Here is a 23,340-nt window from a genome sequence, read left to right on the forward strand (position 1 = left end):
GCGTTCACGCACTAAGACGGCCCAGCAGTCTATTCCTGCAGGTAGGGAGGTTGAGGGTAATAATCAAAACTCAGTGGAGACCTAAAAGTTTTTATTTGAGCTGATTCCTGACCCTATTTGAATACTGGCTTATTTCGCCAGTTACCAAGAATAACAACCTATTACTTATCAAACAACTTGGCTTATAGGCGCCAAGCCTAACAGCCCTATGCCACTTGCCACAGACAGCGAGAGTGGGAGTTTTTGACCCTTGGGCCCTGCTTCAACTGGAGTTTTAAGACCACAACGGCTACCAGATTTTCCACAGGAGGATCTATTAGTAAGGTAAAATTATGTAGTTGGAGGCAAAGCTTAGCCTATATTGTCAATTTAATTTTCTTTATATGAGGGGGCTGATTACAGCCAATTCAGGGGCAAGGCCCTTGTCAGTACAGCAAAAACTGCAACAGAAATCGTCGAAAAAACGGCGAAAATCGGCGACGAATTCGGCGAAAAATCGGCGAAAAACGTCGGCGAAATCGGCGATTTATCGGCGGAGGCGGCGGCGGCGGTGGCGGCGGTCTCTTCAGGAGGCTGAATGTATCAGCCAAGTGAAGAGGGAGCAGGCAACAGCCAGTAACGGCGGCAGAAGATGTCGGCAGTCAGCAGGCAGGAGCAGCAGTGATGGTCCTCTCTCAGTGGGATCTGAGTGAGAACTGAGAATACATATACAAAGACATCGTATTTATACAGGAGAAGGGGATCCAACAGCTGTCAGTTTCTTAATAATTCCGGAGAAGTCAGATTTTAGATAAAAGGATAATACTGGATTAACGGAAAACAGACCTGGACTTAGATTCAAATTTCTACCTTGAGTACAGGAGATTAAAAATGATTCAACAATATTCCTTTGGAAATAGTCATTTACATGGATTACTTTTTCCGTCTTTGACCAACCAATTCTGTGACTTGACCCTAACCAGTGGGAGGCCAAGGCATTATTAAGAGAACCCCTGGAGACGGCCACCTGATGTTGTTTTAATCTGACTGGTATACTTTTTGATGTTTGGCCAACATAAAATAGGTTACACTCTGAACAAGGAATGCTATATATTACATTATTATCATTTCCAGAACTATTCTTAATTAACATGTTTTTTAAAGTACAATTATATTTAAACACTACAGCAATATCTAGTTTTTCCAAAAGGGGTATAACATCTAAAAAACAAACATGAAATGGCAAACAAAGCATATTATTAATTGTTTCCTTTCTCTCTAATTGGACACTATAAAATGTTTTCTTAGCCTTATTCATACATTTTTCTAAGAAATATTTAGGATAACAAAGATCTGTAGCAATTTTTTCTATTTTAGTGAACTCCTCCTCAATGTAATCTGGGCTACAAATTCTCAATGCCCTAAGGTACATGGAGGAAAAAACTGAATGCTTAATATTTTTAGAGTGACCGGAGTAAAAATGTACATATGAAAAATTATTTGTAGGCTTTCTATATATGGAAAACTTAAATTTATCTGTTTCTCTAACTATTAAAACGTCTAAAAATGGGATACGGTTATTTTCTTCATTTTCTATAGTGAATTTTATTGATGGTACTAATGAATTAATGATTGAAACAAAGCCCTCAAGATTAAAATTTTCTTCTAAAATACCTAGAACATCATCAACATATCGATACCACACAATTTGGGAAGACCACACTGAAGGGATTAATCTAGATTCAAAAAATTCCATATATATGTTGGATAAAAGTGGAGACAAAGGATTACCCATAGCCATACCAAAAACCTGTTCATAGAAATCTCCATTAAAACTAAATTTACACTTTTTATTGCACAAACAAATGAGCTCAATAACAGTAGGGGTTGATAAAGGTAAATCATAAGCATCTAAAATACCCGACAGGAAATCCAATAAGTCATCAACCGGCACTTTGGTAAACAATGAAGTTACATCAAAACTTACTAATCTATGTCTAGACGTAAGGTTAACTTTTTGTAATTTTTCGCAAAGATCAACAGAATTTTTTATATGAGAGGTTGAAATAGATCCTAAGATCCTGTCGGGTATTTTAGATGCTTATGATTTACCTTTATCAACCCCTACTGTTATTGAGCTCATTTGTTTGTGCATTAAAAAGTGTAAATTTAGTTTTAATGGAGATTTCTATGAACAGGTTTTTGGTATGGCTATGGGTAATCCTTTGTCTCCACTTTTATCCAACATATATATGGAATTTTTTGAATCTCGATTAATCCCTTCAGTGTGGTCTTCCCAAATTGTGTGGTATCGATATGTTGATGATGTTCTAGGTATTTTAGAAGAAAATTTTAATCTTGAGGGCTTTGTTTCAATCATTAATTCATTAGTACCATCAATAAAATTCACTATAGAAAATGAAGAAAATAACCGTATCCCATTTTTAGACGTTTTAATAGTTAGAGAAACAGATAAATTTAAGTTTTCCATATATAGAAAGCCTACAAATAATTTTTCATATGTACATTTTTACTCCGGTCACTCTAAAAATATTAAGCATTCAGTTTTTTCCTCCATGTACCTTAGGGCATTGAGAATTTGTAGCCCAGATTACATTGAGGAGGAGTTCACTAAAATAGAAAAAATTGCTACAGATCTTTGTTATCCTAAATATTTCTTAGAAAAATGTATGAATAAGGCTAAGAAAACATTTTATAGTGTCCAATTAGAGAGAAAGGAAACAATTAATAATATGCTTTGTTTGCCATTTCATGTTTGTTTTTTAGATGTTATACCCCTTTTGGAAAAACTAGATATTGCTGTAGTGTTTAAATATAATTGTACTTTAAAAAACATGTTAATTAAGAATAGTTCTGGAAATGATAATAATGTAATATATAGCATTCCTTGTTCAGAGTGTAACCTATTTTATGTTGGCCAAACATCAAAAAGTATACCAGTCAGATTAAAACAACATCAGGTGGCCGTCTCCAGGGGTTCTCTTAATAATGCCTTGGCCTCCCACTGGTTAGGGTCAAGTCACAGAATTGGTTGGTCAAAGACGGAAAAAGTAATCCATGTAAATGACTATTTCCAAAGGAATATTGTTGAATCATTTTTAATCTCCTGTACTCAAGGTAGAAATTTGAATCTAAGTCCAGGTCTGTTTTCCGTTAATCCAGTATTATCCTTTTATCTAAAATCTGACTTCTCCGGAATTATTAAGAAACTGACAGCTGTTGGATCCCCTTCTCCTGTATAAATACGATGTCTTTGTATATGTATTCTTGGCGAAATAAGCCAGTATTCAAATAGGGTCAGGAATCAGCTCAAATAAAAACTTTTAGGTCTCCACTGAGTTTTGATTATTACCCCCAACCTCCCTACCTGCAGGAATAGACTGCTGGGCCGTCTTAGTGCGTGAACGCAGTAAGAAGGCTCCCCAACAGCTATTTGTGTAGGCTAGTACTTAGCTAAAAAGAGTTAGTTTCAGCACTGCTCTAGCAATAGGTTAGTTAGCATAACCCCCATATAACTAACGAATTTGTGTTTCATTTTCAGATTCTGTAATTCATTCTTATAACTTCTACTATAACTTTGCTTGGGGCCCTAGGGCTTAAAGGGTTGGACAACCCCACCAGGCACACTGTCTGTCTCTCTATATGGTCTCTGATCATATACTCACACATCTTGAAAAAAAGGACTTATCCTGGAATCAACTTTATGAGATCGTACTAGAAGCTCTAGCAACTGGTGAAATGGAGATGGACCCCGACCTGCAACCCCTTCTAACTGAACTTGATAAGGAAGCCGAACAGGAACTCATGGACAATGAACAAAAACGAATGGAACAGGACCAAGACCAAACAAACCGGAAGAGGACCAACGACAACGACTCTGATGGAGAAGGAAACCTACCTTGGCAGGAAGTAAGGAGAAAAAAGAAACTTCCTAGAAGGAGCCAACCAGGGAATGATGTACCCACCCAGCAAGAAAACCTCACCGCAGGAAGCAGCAACCAGCCTGCTAGAGAAAACAAGACCTATTTTTTTAGGGTCTTAGCTGGTAACCCATCAGAGGCCTTCAAGGCTATTGCTGCCTTTGAAAGCAAACACAAAAACATTCAGATGATTGCTAAACCAAACAGGCAAGGACAGTGGACCATATCCACCAAGGACACAAGAGCACTGATAACCTTGCGAAGCACCTCAGACATTAAGCTATTGGAGCTTAAAGAAGAGGAAAAATTAAAAAAAGCAGTTGTGGTTGGCTACCCAACTGATATGATGGAAAGCCATCTAGTTAAATTACCCAATATCACTGCAGCAGAAAGGATGAAGAACAAGGCAGGCTTCCTTACAAAAGCCATACTGGTGACATTTAAGGGTCCACACCCACGAAGAGTCGACCTAGGCATCTTTGGCAGCTTCAGGGTCAACAAATACTACCCAGATCCCCTCAGATGTTACAACTGCCAGAAGTATGGGCATCACAAGGACCAATGCCAAGCAAAGGTCCCAACCTGTGCTGTCTGCAGCCTTAAGCACCCCACACAGGAGTGCATTGACAAGAAGGCTGCTGGAATACCCACAGTCAAAAAGTGTTCAAATTGTAAGAAAGGGCATACTGCAATGGCCTGGGGATGCCCTGAAAGGGTAGCAAGAGTAATTGCTGCCCTCCCCAAAGACAAAAGGGACCCATCAAGAGGAAGAGCGGCCCCCAAACCTCTACCCAGAAGGAGATTTTATACCCAGGAGGAGCTAAACAAGCACTCCAACTCCAGAACAAGAACCAGGTCAGTATCTAAACCCAGAGCCAGATCTACCTCCAAGGCTCCAACCGAAGGTCCGAAACCACTGCCTAGGACCATCTTCATAAAGACCACGGTCCTAAAAGACAAATTGACCGAACTAGTCACTCAGGCCGTGACTGGAAAAATCAATGCTGCAACAATTGCTACCAGCATTGAACAAGTCCTAAAAGACTTGCTCTCCAGGAATAAGTCCTCCCAATCCCCCTCTCTTGCTATCCAGGAGATCACTTCTCACTCCTCACCAACCACACCTACCATTCCATCACCTCAATCACCCGTACCTTCCACATCCTCCACTTCAGTCCCCGCACCTATCATACCACTCACCCCATCCATCATCCCATCATCCACTCTCACCCCATCCACCTCATCCACTTCATCCTCCGAGGTCAAGGCAATTGCCTTTGCCCCTAGGGACCCAAGACAATACTCTTCAACCTACACCAAGGAGTAAGAGTTCTGAACTGGAACTCAGCCGGTGTTAGATCAAAGATCTCCTCCCTAATTGCAATATGCAAAACTGAGAATGTAGATGTCATCCTGCTACAAGAAACCAATCTTCCAGCAGGAAAGAAACTAAAAATCCCAGGCTACAATGCCTACATCGCACCACAGATAGGCACAGACAGAGGACTAGCTACATTAGTTAAAACTAGCATACCAACAACAAGGTTACACAACCCTATTCCCTGTGGCACCAACATAGAGACACTAGCAGTAACAATAACATTACTGAATCAAAAAATAGACATATACAACATATACAGAAAATTACATAGGGAGGATACAGGAGAGTTACAACTAACTCAACTCTTTGCTCACACAGAAAGAACACCAACAATTATCTGCGGGGATTTTAATGCACATCACCCCATACTATCATCCCCATCAAGGACAAACCCCTCAGGGGAACACATAGCTTTCGCCCTGGATGAATTTGAGGGAGTCTCCCTCCTAAACACAGGGCAACCTACACACATAAGAGGTGGAAGACTAGATCTGACTTTTGCCACAACAGCCATTAGACACCTAACCAAGTGGCAAGTACACTCAACCCTGATAAGTGATCACTTTGCCACAGTGACAGAATTGGACTTACAACAACTACCTCCAATCCCACCACCCCCACCAAGATGGAACCAGGACCTAGCAGACTGGGTCTGCTTTCAAACAACCATAGAGGAATGGGCAATCAGCTACGCTCCTCCAGAGGACATAGACCAACTAGAAAAAGACCTAGTTGAGGCCTTTCACAATGCAGCCAACAGAGCTATGCCACTAAAAACAACACAAGGTAGTTACACTTACAAAGACTCCTGGTACTACTGCCCAGAAGTCAGAAGACTAAAAACCAGACTAAACAGAGTCACAAAAATATACAGAAGAAGATCCACAGTAGAAAACAGAGAGCTACTACAAACAGTCAAAACTGAAACAAATGAAAGAATCCATGAAATCAGAATTGAAAAATGGATGGAATGGTGTTCAAGCCTGTCAAGATACACCAATCTAACTCAGCTTTGGAAATGGCTAGGCAGAGTAGCCGGAAAAAAGAGAAAGACACCAATTGCCACACACCCACACCCACATGAGGAGGCTGAAAGAATTGCAACATCCTTTGCAAACAGAACACTGTCAATCAATCTCTCCCCCGAAACCAGAATGCAACAAGAGCAACTGGCACCATCAAGATGGGAAGAGATCAACACAGCCTGCCTTCAGCAGGATGACACAGACACCCCATACACAGTTGAGGAGCTAAGAGCAGTACAAAAGACAGGGAAAGACACTGCACCTGGAGCTGACAAAATCACCTACACAATGATCAAACACATGGGTCCAGCAGGAGAAACTGCATTCCTAAGATTACTAAACAAAACACACCTAGAGCACATAAGGCCTCAAACCTGGAGACAACAAGATACACAGCCAATCCCCAAGCCAAAGGATCCAACAAATCCCAGGCCAATAGCCTTGGTATCCTGTATAGAAAAAACAGGAGAAAAAATGGTCTTAAACAGATTAAAGTACAAAATTGGCCCCCTAAACAAGCAGCTATATGCATATCAGGAGGGAATTGGAACCTCTGAATGCATCACAGATGTATTAAGCTGCATAAATCAGAACAAGGCAACAATAGTCTTCATAGACTTTGAAAAAGCCTTCGAGCTTGCAAGCCCAGTTGCAGTGCTGCAATCAGTAGCCAAAAAAGGAGTCAAAGGACACCTACTAGCATGGACTAAAAACTACATGCTAGGAAGGCAAGCCAGAGTCAAATTTCAAGGAGTGATATCCACATATCATGAATTGGAAAATGGTACGCCACAAGGAGGAATTCTAAGCCCCCTCCTTTTCAACATCCTCATGGAAAATATAGCCTCACTTCAGCTACCTGAAGGAGTTAATATATTTATCTATGCAGATGATGTATGTGTAATAGCTCGAGGGCCAGTCAGGACAATAAAAATGCAAAGAGCACTCAATGCCATCAGCCACAAATCCAATGAGCTTGGACTAAAAATTAACATTGCCAAAACAAAAGCAATGACAATCAAAGCCCCAAACCCCGTACAACCACTCACAATAGGAATGGAACCCCTAGAATGGGTGGACCGATACACATACCTCGGGGTAATAATAGACAAACAGCTCACTTTCAAGCAAGAGATAAAAAATCTCAAGGAAAAAACAAATGCCAGAAATGCAGCTATGAGATATATGTGCAGGCTCAAGGATGGAGCAAATGAACACATCCAAAAGAAATACTATCTAGCCTGTTCCAGATCACTAGTAGACTATGCCGCCCCAACACTCCTGGGACTAACAGATCTACAAACAAGCACAATTGAAGTGATTCAAAACAATGCCATGAGGCTCATGTTGGGTGCCCCAATGTGGACAAGACTTTGCAACCTAAGGTTGGAAACCGGACTACCAACCCTCGAAGACAGAATTGCACTAAGAAATGCAAGCATAGTTGCAAAGATGTTCCTGTCAGACAGAGACTCAATCACCAAAAGACGAGTAAGAGAGGAACTATCCAAACATCCTGAAGTACAAACCCCAGATTCTTATGGCAAAGACCATAGCGATAACATCAAAAGACTTGGCCTTACAGAAACAATCCTACAATTAAAACCTGACACAGCACAAAGTACTATACACATTCCACCATGGAAAAAACAAGTTGCTAAATTCAACTACACCAAACTCCCAAGGGCAAAAGAAAACTGCACAATAGAAGAACTCAGAAACGCAGCAGAAGCAGCTATAACCTCAGTAGAAACAACAGGGGCACAGATCTACTATACTGATGGTACAGTAGATCCTGGAACCCAAACAGCAGGAGCGGCAGTTCACTCCTGCAAGTTCACAGCTTGCTGGAGAACATCCAACAATGTCTCCACCCTGCAGACAGAGCTTGTCGCAATACAGCAAGCATTAAAATACTCTATTGAAAATGAGGAAGGACCAGTAGTCATCCATACTGACTCACGATCCTCAGTGCAGGTCCTACAGCAGGACAAAAACAAAGAAAACAAATCCCTGATAGCGGACATTAAAATCCTCTTACATCAACATAATGAAAGGAACAGACTAGTAACTATAAACTGGATCCCCAGTCACATCGGGATACCAGGGAATGAAAAGGCTGATGAGCTAGCCAAAAGCACCAAACACATTCACAATGTACAGGTGCACATACAGCCTGCACTGCAACAAATCAAAAGCAAAATAAAGACACAGCTCAAGAACAACCTAATCAAGGAACTACATATGAGGATAGAGAATGGCTCTCCCTCTGCAACATGGTACAAATGGGCATCGGAACTAGAACCCCCTCCCATAGACAGATACACCCCAAGAAAACTGGCAGTATGCATACACAGACTCCGGCTGGGTTACAAAGCAAACTGGGAACTCCTAGATGACATCCAGACAAGGTGTGAACACTGTGATGTCATACCACAACAACCTCTCCTGCACTACCTACTAGAATGCAGAGAAACAGCACAGCTACGAGGTGATCTACTTGTAGACATCAACACACCACATGCCATGAAAGAGGCAGCCACACTGGCAAAAGCAATTGTCGAAAGCATAGACACACATGCACAGTTGCTTTCAACTCTACCTCCACCAAGGTAAGACCTCCTCATTCCATGCACCATCTCATCCCCTCATTGTAAGGCTCTATTCACATCACCCCCTTTCACTTCTCAACTAATCTACCACTTAAAAATCTCTCTGCAGGGACCCTAGGGAGTAAAGGGTTGGACAACCCCACCTGCACAATTTTTCTCTAATCTTCAAAAGCCTTACACCCCCACTTTTCAAACTACCACTATCCGAGAAATGATGGCCCTCTACCACTACCACCATCATCCTTACCCTATCCACATCTTTTTCTACTACTAAAAACCTTTCAAATTTCCATTAATGCAACTACCTTATAAATTTTTACAGATCACCTACGGGCCAACCAAGGGAAAGGCCCGTGCCAACAACAAGTGTTGGCTTTAATACCCCAACAACAACAATATGTATTCTCATTGCTGAGTTTGATAATGTCCTGAGTGGATGAAAGTACTAACTCCAATCAAGTCTTTTTCATTTTTCCTTTCGTGGCTATAATACATTTTATATTCATCACGTGTCAGCTTTCGTGATTTCTACACACACACACACATATATATATATATATATATATATATATATATATATATATATATATATATATATATATATATATATATATTTATATATATATATATATATATATATATATATATATATATATATATAAACGGTAAAACTTTTTTGCTTTTTCAAAGAGGAGAAATACAGCTAGTGTGTTTGGTCAAAGGCTGCATCACCTATATTACTGTCGCTAAGAAACCTTGCCTCGAAGCATCATGACGCTCGCCCTTTCATTATTGTGGCGACTTCACGTGCAGATTGTACCAGAATGGTTATTCTGAAAGCTTCTATAGTGTGATTTAAGTGGGCAATATTAAGAAAACCAATCAGATTGCAAAAAAAAAAAAAAAGGAAAAGAAAAAAAAAAACAATTTGTAATTTGGTATTGTTGTTTAGCCCAAACAACGCATGGGTGTATAAGCAGAGGAACCGAATAGGGTCTAGATACGGAACTTTAAGAGCAACAAAGACTAGAGAGAAATTTTTCGGACAAAAACCTCCCAGTTTGATTCAGATATCGATCACCTATCTCTAAAATTATGTATTATCAATGAAGAAGGGTAGCACTTACTCAACCTTGAATTCATGGTGTCAGCAACATTTCAGCAACTAAAGACAACTTGCCAATGTTTCATTTAACTATTTTATTGCTCTATTTTTCAGCCTGTTTTCACAAATTTTCATTGTGTTGAATTGATATTAATTATTTTGAGTGTAATCGAGAAGCAACATTTATTCTGGAAATAAGTCTATGAATATACATGTGTTTTTGTGTTTCTCTTGATATTCATTTATAATGTTTCAATTGCTATGGTTGAGATATTTTAATGGAACATGGAATTTCAGGGTTATATATTCGTGAGGAATCAGTAGTGTTGGGGTGCAATATTTGCAGGGAATATGTAGCACCAGTTTTAAATATGCACGGGGCATCGAGAGTATATGGATTAAACATTTCCACGGAAAAGGAATGTCAGGTTGAAATATTCACATGGATTGGGTATTATAAAAGTGAAATATTTACAGTGAATAGTCCCTACAGTCGTAAGGGGGAGATAATCACAAATTGTCACACATGATTTGCTTATCACACCTCTTCAAAAAGATTTGAAGTTAGTGGAAGAAACATTTATTTATTTTCTAATTTTCATATATGAATTGCATCGTTTAATTTTCCATAGCAAAATTTCTTTGTCTAGCAACAGAATACAGCCCGATTATATGTAAAATGTTTATTTTTTTTATACTAAATCCACACATGGATAATATATTGCCAAGTTGACCGTATTTTCCACTTCCCAATGGCATGTACGACAGGAATAAGAGAAAGGGAGAGAAACGTATAATTATTAACTCTCTCTAAGTCTATTCTCATATCTTTAATTTTTTTAATTTTCACTCTCATCTTTCCCCCATTTTTCAAACACATATATCTTCCTTAGAAACTTAAGATATGTAGTTTTATTTTTAAACATTAACAGAATTCAAGTTAAAAGAATTGAACCATTTATAGTGTAGATAAAATTTGGAAAATCGCTGTACGTCAAAGTTGAGGAGTGTGATGGCCACTTAACCTATACTTGCTACATAGAGATTTAGTATCCCTAGTCCAAAAAAGTAATACGTTTGTTTCTATATTTATTTGAACCATATAAACATGTCTGGTAACACTTCCCATCATTTACTATATTGTAATCCATTTTTAGTCGCATGCCTAATAAGTCATATTGGTCTCTGGGAACACGACTTAGTCATTAGAGGACTGCATATATATATATATATATATATATATATATATATATATATATATATATATATATATATATATATATATATATATATGTGTGTATGTATCATATTGGGAACATTGAGATGATCAAGTACATACTTCACATGAACTTTTATTAAGTTTGCCAATTATTCATTATTATTTTTTTTCCTTTTCATCATGGAACATTCTACACTAGCAAATTATATATGAATCCATAATGAATATGGCAGATGTAGTTCACAGAATTAAAGACAAACTCCAGGTATGCCAAAAAAAATATATTTCTGTATTTTATATACTTTAGTATACAAAAAAGAGCATGAGGATAAATGAGAGGAAAATTATACTGTCTTAGCTATGGAAATGCAAGAAGCAATATTTTTTCCCGAAATGGCACAAGTTAACAATATTTGATGCACCAGAAATTAGTGTGTCCTGTATACCCAAAGGATTTGCAGTAGAAACAAGGATGTTTAACCTGTGGGGAATGAACTTCATTTATTAGGTATCATATCCTTCTGTGGTTTGATTTGACCCCTTCTTTCACTTGTTCTCTTGGGTAGCTTAGCCTTCTCACTGGAGGATGAACGACCTCTTATGGGTACATACTTACTCCACCCATATTCTTTTCACATAACTTTACTACATTTGATTATGGGATTTGTAGTACTTCCTTCATTGTTCTCGGAACAGTTTGCAGCAGGATCTGGATGCCTACCAGGAAATGTGGAAAGCAAAGTCACTCCTTTGCTATCAACCCATTTGAATGCTGACAATTGATTATCAGCCCCTGATGACCTCAATTTATTCTATTCTGCATGTTAATTTTAATTTAATACTGGAAGCTGGCAGGGTCTAACAGTCCCACAACACCAGATTCCTCTCTAAACTAGATGTGTTTTATAGCAGGAATGTAGTAAACAAAATAACAAGGTAAAGAATATGATTCGTTATTCGCAGGTAAAATAGCCCCTGTATAAGGAATAAAATCGTGCATGAGTACCACTATAGGTATTTTCCTACTATGCTTTTTTTTCTTCAAGTAACCATTTGCTCCTCAATACAGATATTACACTACATTGGCAGCTGTTGACCCATGCTTTACACATCGTCTACCATAGGTCTGATCATGAGAAGTTTACTGTCATTGACATCATCATTATCATCTTACATATGTAGATATGACTTCATGGCTTCCCATTTATTTCTGCTCATGACCAATATCAGTGTAAAACCTATATTATTTAAAAAGTTAGCCAAACCAAATGCAATGTTTCTTAAAAGCTTTAATAATGGAAAAGTTGGTAAGTAACCCTTACCACTGACCCAATTCCTCCCTACTTAGATAGGGTTTTATATATATATATATACATATATATATATATATATATATATATATATATATATATATATATATATACATATATATATATATATATATATATATATATATATATATATATATATATATATATATATATATATGTATATATATATGTATATATATATATATATATATATATATATATATATATATATATATATATATATATATAATTGTGATGCTTATACCTTTGTTTGGTATACAATGGTCTAGGAAATCTAATATGAAAAAATTCATGAAGAAATATCATAGTGCATTTTATAAATCGACATCGGAGTCATTATTAATTGAGGGTTCAAAATGAAGATGGACAAACTTAGGTATTATTGAGGGGGACTTCTTCTTCACCTAAGGGTTTAAGTGCTGCACTGTAATTGCTTAGTGACTACTTTCCTCTTGGTATATACATAACAGATACATAGATAGGAAGATAGCTATAGATTTTTTTACTGTATATATATATATATATATATATATATATATATATATATATATTTATATATATATATACAGTATATATATATGTATATATATATATATATATATATATATACAGTATATGTATATATATATATATACAGTATATATATATATAGATATATATATATACAGTATATATATATATATATATATATATATATATACATACAGTATATATATATATATATATATATATATATATATATATATATATATATATATGTATATGTATCTATGCATATGTATATTTATATATGTATATATGTATATATATATATATATATATATATATATATATGTGTGTGTGTGTATATGTTTATATATGTATATATATATATATATATATATATATATATATATATATATATATATATATATATATATATATATATATATTGTATGTGCATGAATACTCTCATGTGGTGAACTTTCGGTCATTGTCCATCATGTGGGATGTATGCTACCAGGAATAAAATGCACAACTGTAAAAGTTTCATACATATATAAAGGATTAGAATATTTATGGTAATTTTGCTTAATACTTCCACATTACTAGTATAATGCTACATTTTTTATATATGAAAGTCTTCTCTACAATGTTTCCTCCTCTATTTGAATGATTGATAGATTTGAAGTTTTCTGACATCCTGGCATCGAAGGCTATCAACGCTGATATATTTTATTATAAATAAAAATGAAAGATTATGCAATTAAAATCTTAAAAGTAAAGATTTCATTATGAAATTTAAATAGCTTTCAGATACAAATTCCAATAATAATATTTGAGTTATCCAAAATAATTAAACATAGATATCGATATTGACTTGGATCGACAGTTGCAGCGGATGGTGATCTGGGGGCAGAAATAAACCACAGAATACAAGCAGGATGGAAGAATTGGAAAAAAGTGCGTGGAGTAATATGCGATAGTAAAATATGGGTTAAGTTGAAAGGTAAAGTACACAGGACAGTTGTGATACCGGCAATGATGTATGGAGCGGAGTCGTGGGCAATAAAGAAGACAGAAGAGAAGAAGATGGATGTGGCAGAGATGAGAATGTTGAGATGGATGTGTCGGGTGACAAGAAGAGATAAGATACGGAATGAAGTAATTAGGGGTACCACAGGAGTTAGAAAACTATCAGATAAGATCGAACAAAGTAGACTAAGGTTGTACTGTCATTTCATGAGAAGAGATGAACAGTATATTGGGAGGAGAGTGATGGAAATGGAGGTACAGGGAACGAGAAGGAGAGGGAGACCAAAGCGAAGTTGGGTGGACTGTATCAAGGATGACCTTCGATCAAAGGGACTAACTGGTGATGAGGTGTGGGACAGAGGTAGATGGGAAAAGATGTAAACAAAGAAGAAGAAAAAGAAGATCAATATTGACTTGGAGAACATTTAATGATATTTGAAAGGGACCCTTAACGAGCATTTGTTTGCTTTTAGCCCACTCATTATATACAAGGGTTTACAAGACGTTCTCGAGAATTTTACATCATGCTATTGAAACTGCATTTTAGAAGCTTAGATTGAAGCTTTTCAGAGAGACTGTTGCATCATGGACTGGCGGTGGATGTTGAAATTGTTAGAGTGGAGTCTTGCTATTTTCCCAACTAGGTCTAATTGGTTTTTATATTGGATAAGCTGCCTTAGAAATTGATTTATCCTTGGATGTAGAATAGATATATGGAAATGGTTTGGTGTTGCTGGGGAGAGAGAGCACAGCTTTTCCTTCCTTGGATTTGGATGTAATTTATATATTAATATTTTACGAGTTATATTTAACAATAGTAATCAAGACAAAAGACTGGTTGGTTAAGGGTCTTTATGTAGGTTACGAGTTTCCTTATTGCGTTACAATTGCACAAAGTTTGCTATGTAGTTAGAATTATTGGTAAAAGACACATGATATTTTTCAGATTTCATGTGGTTGCAGGATCATATTGAAATTGTATTATTTATTTTCTTCTAAAACTCGAAATATATATCAGAAGTACGTATCATGTACAGATTCAATGAGTCAATAAGGTTAGATGCCATTCAAAGAAAAGAGATTTGATATTCCTCGCGAAATCTCTCTCTCTCTCTCTCTCTCTCTCTCTCTCTCTCTCTCTCTCCTGCGAGCCAGGTAATTAAGTGCTTGTCATTTTTGTTCATGCCTTCAAGGTGTCATAATTAAATTTAAGCAGAAAAAGTTGTTCATGTGAAATTTTAATAAGCCACTTGTAATGAGATCCTGTCGAAAATTAGGATTTATCCGTAGTCTGTATTTCGAAATTTTCATGTTTTTCATTTTCAATTTTACGTATCGGTGCAATAACTGCTTAGAATTTCATGGCTTCCTGATTTATTTCATTGGAATGTGAGCTAATTTTGATTGATAGTCAGGTTGATTACAATAATGAGGGACAGAGAAAGATTGGTGTCTGTGAATCATTAAACACTTGAACGTGAGAAGAAAACAAATGCCAAGTTTTCAAACTTTGTTCTCGGTGGCCATATTTAAAACAAAAACAGTTACTTCAACTTTATATAGTGTTGTTAAGAACAGAGACACTTTCATTTGATTTGAAAAAAGATAAGGAAAAACCTCAACATTCTGTCGTTATTGTTCACATATTTTTTTCATTTTATTATTATAAATATCTACAAAGTGAACAGCAGCCTTATCTCTTATAGTCTTGATTAGTAAACACAAAGTTTAAAGGTCACGTTTTATCAAGGAAAGCAATTCATAGGCCTGTTTGATTCCATCCAGAATTTTATATGAAACTAAATGAGTTTTGGGTTTCTCTCCAGGACTTTACAGGGCCTTGTAGTACAAGTAGAAAATGTTTTCCTATTTCTTTCTAATCCTGAGGTAGAGTTAGTGGAAATGTGGAAACGTTACGACAGAATAAATGATAAATGAATAGGTGGATGTCTTTCAGGATGGAAGTCCCTCATCTAGTTGAATCTTGCAAGGAGAAAAGGGGCCTTACGAAGTAACCTAGAGAGAGAGAGAGAGAGAGAGAGAGAGAGAGAGAGAGAGAGAGAGAGAGAGAGAGAGAGAGAGAGAGAGAGAGTGACACGATTAAATTGAGGAATTGGATTCCAATATAATTGGAACACTAATAAAGACCGATTCATTGCAGTTAACGAGGAAATGACCGTTTATAACAAGATCCCTTTGATTATAAGCTTTTTGAAATAATGAAAGGATATTTTTATTTTGAAATATCATTAATCTCTTCGTGTTTAATTCATTTCATAAGTTCATTATGGATGAAACTATCTTCTGATGGAACTCATGAAACGTAGTTTGCCAGTTGTTTGATTATAATAAATATAGTTATTTCTCTTGTCTACGAAAGGCAGTAATCCTATTGTCTAAGGTCTTCGTGTAATGTAAAGGGAAAGGAATCGATTTTATTTCTTTCTTCTGTTTGTACAGCATATTTGATACTGTAATATAAATACTTAGGTGGGGGGGGGGGGGGGAGATGCGTACAGTACGACACGTTTTCTTTATCTTTAGGCATTGGGGGAAATAGCGATTATATATTTAATTCATATGGTGTATTGTAAAAGGAATGATAATGTCAAAACAGTTCATTTTGTTGAGATGTTTCTTAATGTCTAGTCTCTTTTGTCGGTATAACAACTCTCATTCATCTTTACGGGAACTGATATCATGTTTTAATTCGAAGAACTTCTAACGATGGCAGAAGTGACAGCCCTTGTTTGCATATTTGTACACAAGGTCTGTAGATTATTCTATACACCTTGTTAGTACACTTGTTTGAACACTTAGGATTAAATGAAACGGAAGGTATTGACATGATGGCAGGCCAGGTAATGGGAAAAAAGGAGAAGAGGGTGACAGGGCTTAATTTAGCCTGTGGAAGGCCTGAGACACAAAATTGTTAGATTACACCTTTCTTTACCTACATGGACAGTGGCAAATCTCAGTCATCTGGGGTGATAAAGTAAATAGATAAACAAACGTCGTGTATTGTTCATATTTGTTTTATAGGAAATATAATGAAAACAAACTAGAGCGATCAATAGGAAACAGAGAGCAACATTTGGATATTTATATACATATTTTAAGAAATCTTGAAAATATGCACATTTTATATAATTTGAGAGAGAGAGAGAGAGAGAGAGAGAGAGAGAGAGAGAGAGAGAGAGAGAGAGAGAGAGAGAGAGAGAGAGAGAGAGATGTTGCGTTGTAATCTCTCATGAGCCATTTGTAGCTTCATTGTACCTACTCAAAAGTCAAAACCTCATCATAATTTTCTTCGTTTTTCTTTTCACCATTTTAAGCAACTTCTTTCTTAGTTTAATATCGGCAAAATTTATGACCAAATTTTCAGCATTGATGGCCCGGTAGAAGGCATGTCATGTGGAGACAATTGTTTGGTTGACAAGTCTTGCCTGACCCATCATTGAGCTAAGATAATTTTTAGTTGATTTTAATTTAGAGAATGATCTCCCACCACACTAGTTAGAAATCATAATTAACAAGTAAATTCTAAGTATTCTACTTTTGGAAAAAGTATCTATGATACATTTCTTTCTATTAACAAGTTATATATTGAAGTTTCAGTAACCATGGTGTCAATTATACATTTTTGAATCATAGCAGTCATAAGGGGAAACCAAACCTCTCATCAACTTCACTATTTGCTGAGATGCGGTTTTGAAGTTCACTGACCAACAAATAAAAAAAATGCAGACAAATCCATTCACATGGAAATTCTCTCTTGGTTGATGGCTTCAGGAGTTATCCCCTAATCCAAGGAATCTAAACACACACTTGGTTTTCTAATTCGTACTTTTTCAGCCGGACTGTTCTATTCCTTCATCAGGAAACACTTCACATTTATCCCTTTGTGATTCCACAAACACTGAGAGATTTCATGAGGATTACAGCAGTGTTGAGGTCAGTTACTTCTGACTGTAAAGATTTGCTAGTCTGATTGAATTGCTCAATGACTGTGTTTTAGTAACTAGCATAAAAATCTGTTTCACGCTTACCTATTGTATCCGACAATGTATATATGCACTATTTTGGATGGCCTTCTTCAAAATGATCATATGCAATTCGATCCAATATATCAAGAATTTCACTGGAGCCTTTGATGAGGTCCAGCATAACATCTTGACCAGTCCAATATGTTTCACTTAATTATTTTGATATCTGCAGTCCCCACTTCAGTTTGGAAGATATTGCCCACATTGATCCAACGCCATCCTCCTTTTTTATGTCAGTACCAGTAGGCCATGCCTGTGGATACCTGCCCCCATGTGCTGATAGGCATTTGGTTTAATCCTTGGCCTCTCATATCCCTCACGCTGCTTTACTGTACAGGTACTGAAGAGGATGTTAATTTGGCACATCATTACTTAGAATGCTAAGGATTTGGTCTGCCCCTGTAGCTCATACTAAACTTTAAAAGTACATCGCCACACAGATTCAGGAGTGAGCACCTTTTCTCAACCTCGGTGTTGTTTTGCCCACATTCACATAAGCGTAGTAGGCCCCTACCAATAACACAAGATCACTATCACCTGTTTACTGTCAATGACTACTCCACCCACTGGTAAGAAGGCATTCCCATGCAAACTGCATCATCCACCTCGTTTACATGTGCCTACTTTCAGGGGGGTTAGTGAGATTTGGTATCCTTGAGTTTATTACTTCTGACAGGTGTACCACTTTCACTTCTCAATTGTGGACATCAGTAGGGAATCTCCTGGGCATCAAACTACATCAGACAGCCACCTACAACTGCAGCTAACAGAATAATTGAACGCTTTCATCTCAGCTTCAAACCAGCTTTGATGCTCCTCTGCAATGACTCCAACTAGGTTACTTAGGTTTCTTGGGTCCTTCTTGATTATGGACCACTCCTAGGGACAGCCTGGATATCTCGGGAAATAAAATGGTGTATGGCACCCGTTGCTTACCCCTGCTGTTTTTTTTTCCATCTGCAGCCCTCCCCGACAGTCTGCAGTGCCTACATCATGTTGTGGGTGATTTTGCTCCCAGCCACCAGAGTTACAAGCTCCCAGCAAAGCAACAATCAATAAAAGATTTAACACCACAACACGTCTTCATTTGCGCCGACACTTGCAAACCATAACTGACACCACTTACACAGGCCCTTTCCTTGTTATGCATCGCAAGCCAAAGGCTTTTTCTATCCAAATTCATGGCAAAGAAAATTGGGTCTCCATTGATCCCCTAAAACCTGTACATCATTTTGCCTCTCTAGAGCTGGGTGCCCTATTTCACATGTACTATTTTTGTGGGAACCCATGTAGTGCACATGTATTTCATACACACTCATACACTGTGATGTGATTGTTCTTTTTTCTCTCTCACCTTCTCGCTCTCTTCCACACTAATATTAGAAAAACCTGCTTAAGTATACCATTGCATGTTTCGAATAAAAGTTTTTATGCCATTGTTATCCTCGACTGTTTGTATATTAGTGTATGTTGTTGCGTTAATAAACCAGTCACGTCCAGCCAATTTTTCTGTTAAGACCTAGTCACAACCTGCCACAGTCTGTGTGAATTATTCACAGGTAATAGTGAGTTTCAAAGGAAATATTAGTTGGGAACAGAACATGCCATGGTAAGCTATATGCACTGAGTATGGGACATCAGTATGAAATGGAATGGCATGGATTATGAAGGCTTGAGTTTAAATACTATCTGGGATTAGGGGGATATCAGAGTAATGTCTGGGATAACAGAAGGTGCTAGGGTGAAATATTATTAAGAAATCGGAGGGCCAAGGGGAAATATTCACTGGGAATAGTGAGTGTCAGTATGAAATATTTGGTGGAAATGCAGTGCTTTGGTGAAATATTTGGTGGGAATAGAGAGCATTGGTAATATATTCTGGAAATTGGAAGGTAAGGGTGAAATATTCACAGGGAATAGAAAGTGCTCTGGTGAAATTTGCTTGGAATACTGAGCTTCAAGGAGAAATATTCACTATAAATAAGGATAGTCTGGGAATAGTGAGCCTAGAGGAGAAAAAAAAAAAAAAAAAAACAGGGGGTGGAAGCTGAAAACACTGTACACTGACTTAAAGGGGAAGATATCACTTTCTTCTTGTCTGTTACTGTTTTACTGTATCGCAAATACTCTGTGATCACAATTCATCCTACGCCATTGAAAGGATTTCTCTCAAAGTTTGTGCAAAGGTAGACGTGCATAGGTGTGCTAGATAGGATATACTATTTTTCTGTGTCTGTCTGTACACAAAGAGGTTATGATTCTTATTTGTCAGGCCTACATTACTGATCAGTTTTTTTTTCTAGGTGGCACTCCTGTTAAATGGATTTTTTTATGATCTATACTTAGAATAGCAGTCATCGAGGTCATCTTCGTTTCACAAATTCTTTTCGTTTTGATAAATTATCAGTAGGTTGAATTTGTATGAAAGGAAATGGTGTAATTTTCAATATTACTTAAATTGAAGTTTTACTAGTGAGAAGCACAAGTAACTCGGTGATGTGGTTGTTCATCCTCAGCATCATCATCTCATCCTACGCCCTTTGACGCAAAAGGTCTCGGTTAGATATCTACAGTCGTCTCTACCTTAACTTTTTAAATCAATACTTCATTCATTGCCTCCTACTTCACGTTTCATAGTCTTCAGCCAAGTAGGCCTGGGTTATTAGGGGACATATATAGGTTCAGCTGCACGGCCAAAATGTCTTGTACGTAAGTTTGAATGAGTTCTATTTAAATGTAATATTTGTCGTTCCCTTCTTTTTGCGATTTTCGTGTCTCCCGTTATTCTCGTTTATTTATTTTCTTTTTTTTACCCTTTTTCGTTCTATCCCTCTTTGAATATATTTCCATTCCGTCTCTGTAACTCGATCATTTCCCTTCTTCCTTCCATTTTCCACCCTCCCAGTCCGCACTCCCCATTCATGCAACGTAAGGTCAAAGGAACCCTTGTCCTCTGTTGATAACTTCACTTCATAGGCTTCTGAGGGCATAAGACCCTGGAAAGGCAGCCAAACCTGGAATGGAAGTTAGGATATTATCCTTCGGCTCTTTTCCAGTCATACAGATTCCATTCATCACCTCTTCTTACTAGTTGAGAGGATTAATTAGAGCCCTTTCTGTCCCTTTGAATGCACACAACTTTTCCTGAGTATCTTATCTTTTGAGAGAATCAACTCTAATAAGAATATGCTTTGGTCTAAAATTGTTTTGTTAACTTTATTCTTGGTATTTTCACACATGGTACCCAGCAGAGAAACAAGTAACAAACAGCTTTGACATTGTTACAGTCACTTGTTCTCTTAGCAGCGTCTCAGCCGTGATATGAAAAGTGCTCATATATAGAAAACACACACACAATACATATCTATCTATCTATCTATCAATATATATATATTTATATATATATATATATATATATATATATATATATATATATATATATATATACAGTATATATATATATATATATATATATATATATATATACAGTATATATATATATATATATATATATATATATATATATATATATATATATACTGTATATATATATATATATATATATATATATATATATATATATATATATATATATATATATACTGTATATATATATATATATATATATATATATAGTATATATATATATATATATATATATATACAGTATATATATATATATATATATATATATATATATATATATATATATATATATATAAGGCTCCAACTTTTCGTCGCATGAGTTAATACTGGTATAACCATTTGATTTGATACCTGTCTTTTTAGAGAAAGTGGCATTTTAAATGTCATAATCTCATTGTTTAACAAAAACTCTCGATCACATGCTTATTCTTTTTTTAATTTCTGTTTCATTTTATGGGGAAACTCTTACTGTCTTTCCTAAGTATGTATGTTCATTAACAATCTCTAAAGGTTCAGTCATAAGCCATATTTATTGTCCCTGCGTATCTTATTTTCACTCATTTATTTTCAGTCCTTCATTTCCTCTTCATATATTCAAATCTTCTATCATCTTTTGCAATTCCTCCCATGATTCGTTAAATAGAACTTATGTCATCTGCAAATAGGTTGTTAAGGTATTCCCCATTAATATTAACTTCTACATTTTCCCCATGTAAATATTCAAAAACTTAATCTACCCATACTGTGAATAGTTTAGAAAAGATGGAGTCTCCATGTCCAAACTCTTTCTCAATCGGAGTTTTCATTTTGTTATGTAGTTTTAGGATTGCTGCTATTTCTGTATAGATATCTTCAAGTGTTCTAATAAAACATTTATGCATTCCTTGTCTCTGAAGGGGTTTCAATACTGCAGAAGTTTTGACAGAATCAAAAGCTTTCTCATAGTCTATAAGTCCTGTCCATAGTAGATTGTTATATTCTGTTAATTATTCCATTAGGTGTCTAATTACATGGATATGGTCATTGTTGGATACCTAATTCTAAATCGTGCCTGGTCATTTGGTTTATTAAAGTCTAGCTGCCTTCCTCTTTGGCCTAATATAATCTTTGTAAATATTTCATATAATAATGGAAGTGAACGTAAACGTATTGGGTGGTAATTTTTTAGGTATTTTGTGTCTCCCTTTTTGTGATCTTGTATAATGAAGTTTTTGAAAGCTGTAACTATAGAGCATTCCTGGAGACATTTTGTGTAAAATTCAGCCAACTTTATTTCTATGAAATCTCCTCCATCTCTTATTAAATCTATTATTGTTAGGTCATCTACTCCTGCTACTTTGCCATTTTTCATGCTTTTTAATTATTTTTTTTACTTCTCATAATATTACATTTGTTACCGGCTTTGGTGTTTCATTACTTTTATTTGCAGCAAATATTTAAATTACTATAGTTAGCAATGTATAGAAATCCTCTGGTATATTTAGCATTACATCTCTTTAATACATTTTCATTTTATCTTTTAAAGCAAACATCTGCTGGCCTCCTGTTCCATGTCTTCTTTTCATAAATTTGATGCTGCCTTCTTTCTTTAGCGTCTTTTATATTCTGGTCTGATTGTATTTACGAATGTCTTGGACTTTTAGATTGTTTTATTGTTTTGGATAGTTCTGTTAATGTTGTTATCTTACCACCCAGTTACAGAATTAAACTGATTTCAGTCTTCAAATCCTGTTTATGGTCTGTTTGTGTATTTTCTAATG

The sequence above is a fragment of the Palaemon carinicauda genome, chromosome 13 (genome assembly GCF_036898095.1).
Source record: "Palaemon carinicauda isolate YSFRI2023 chromosome 13, ASM3689809v2, whole genome shotgun sequence".
Classification (NCBI taxonomy): domain Eukaryota; kingdom Metazoa; phylum Arthropoda; class Malacostraca; order Decapoda; family Palaemonidae; genus Palaemon; species Palaemon carinicauda.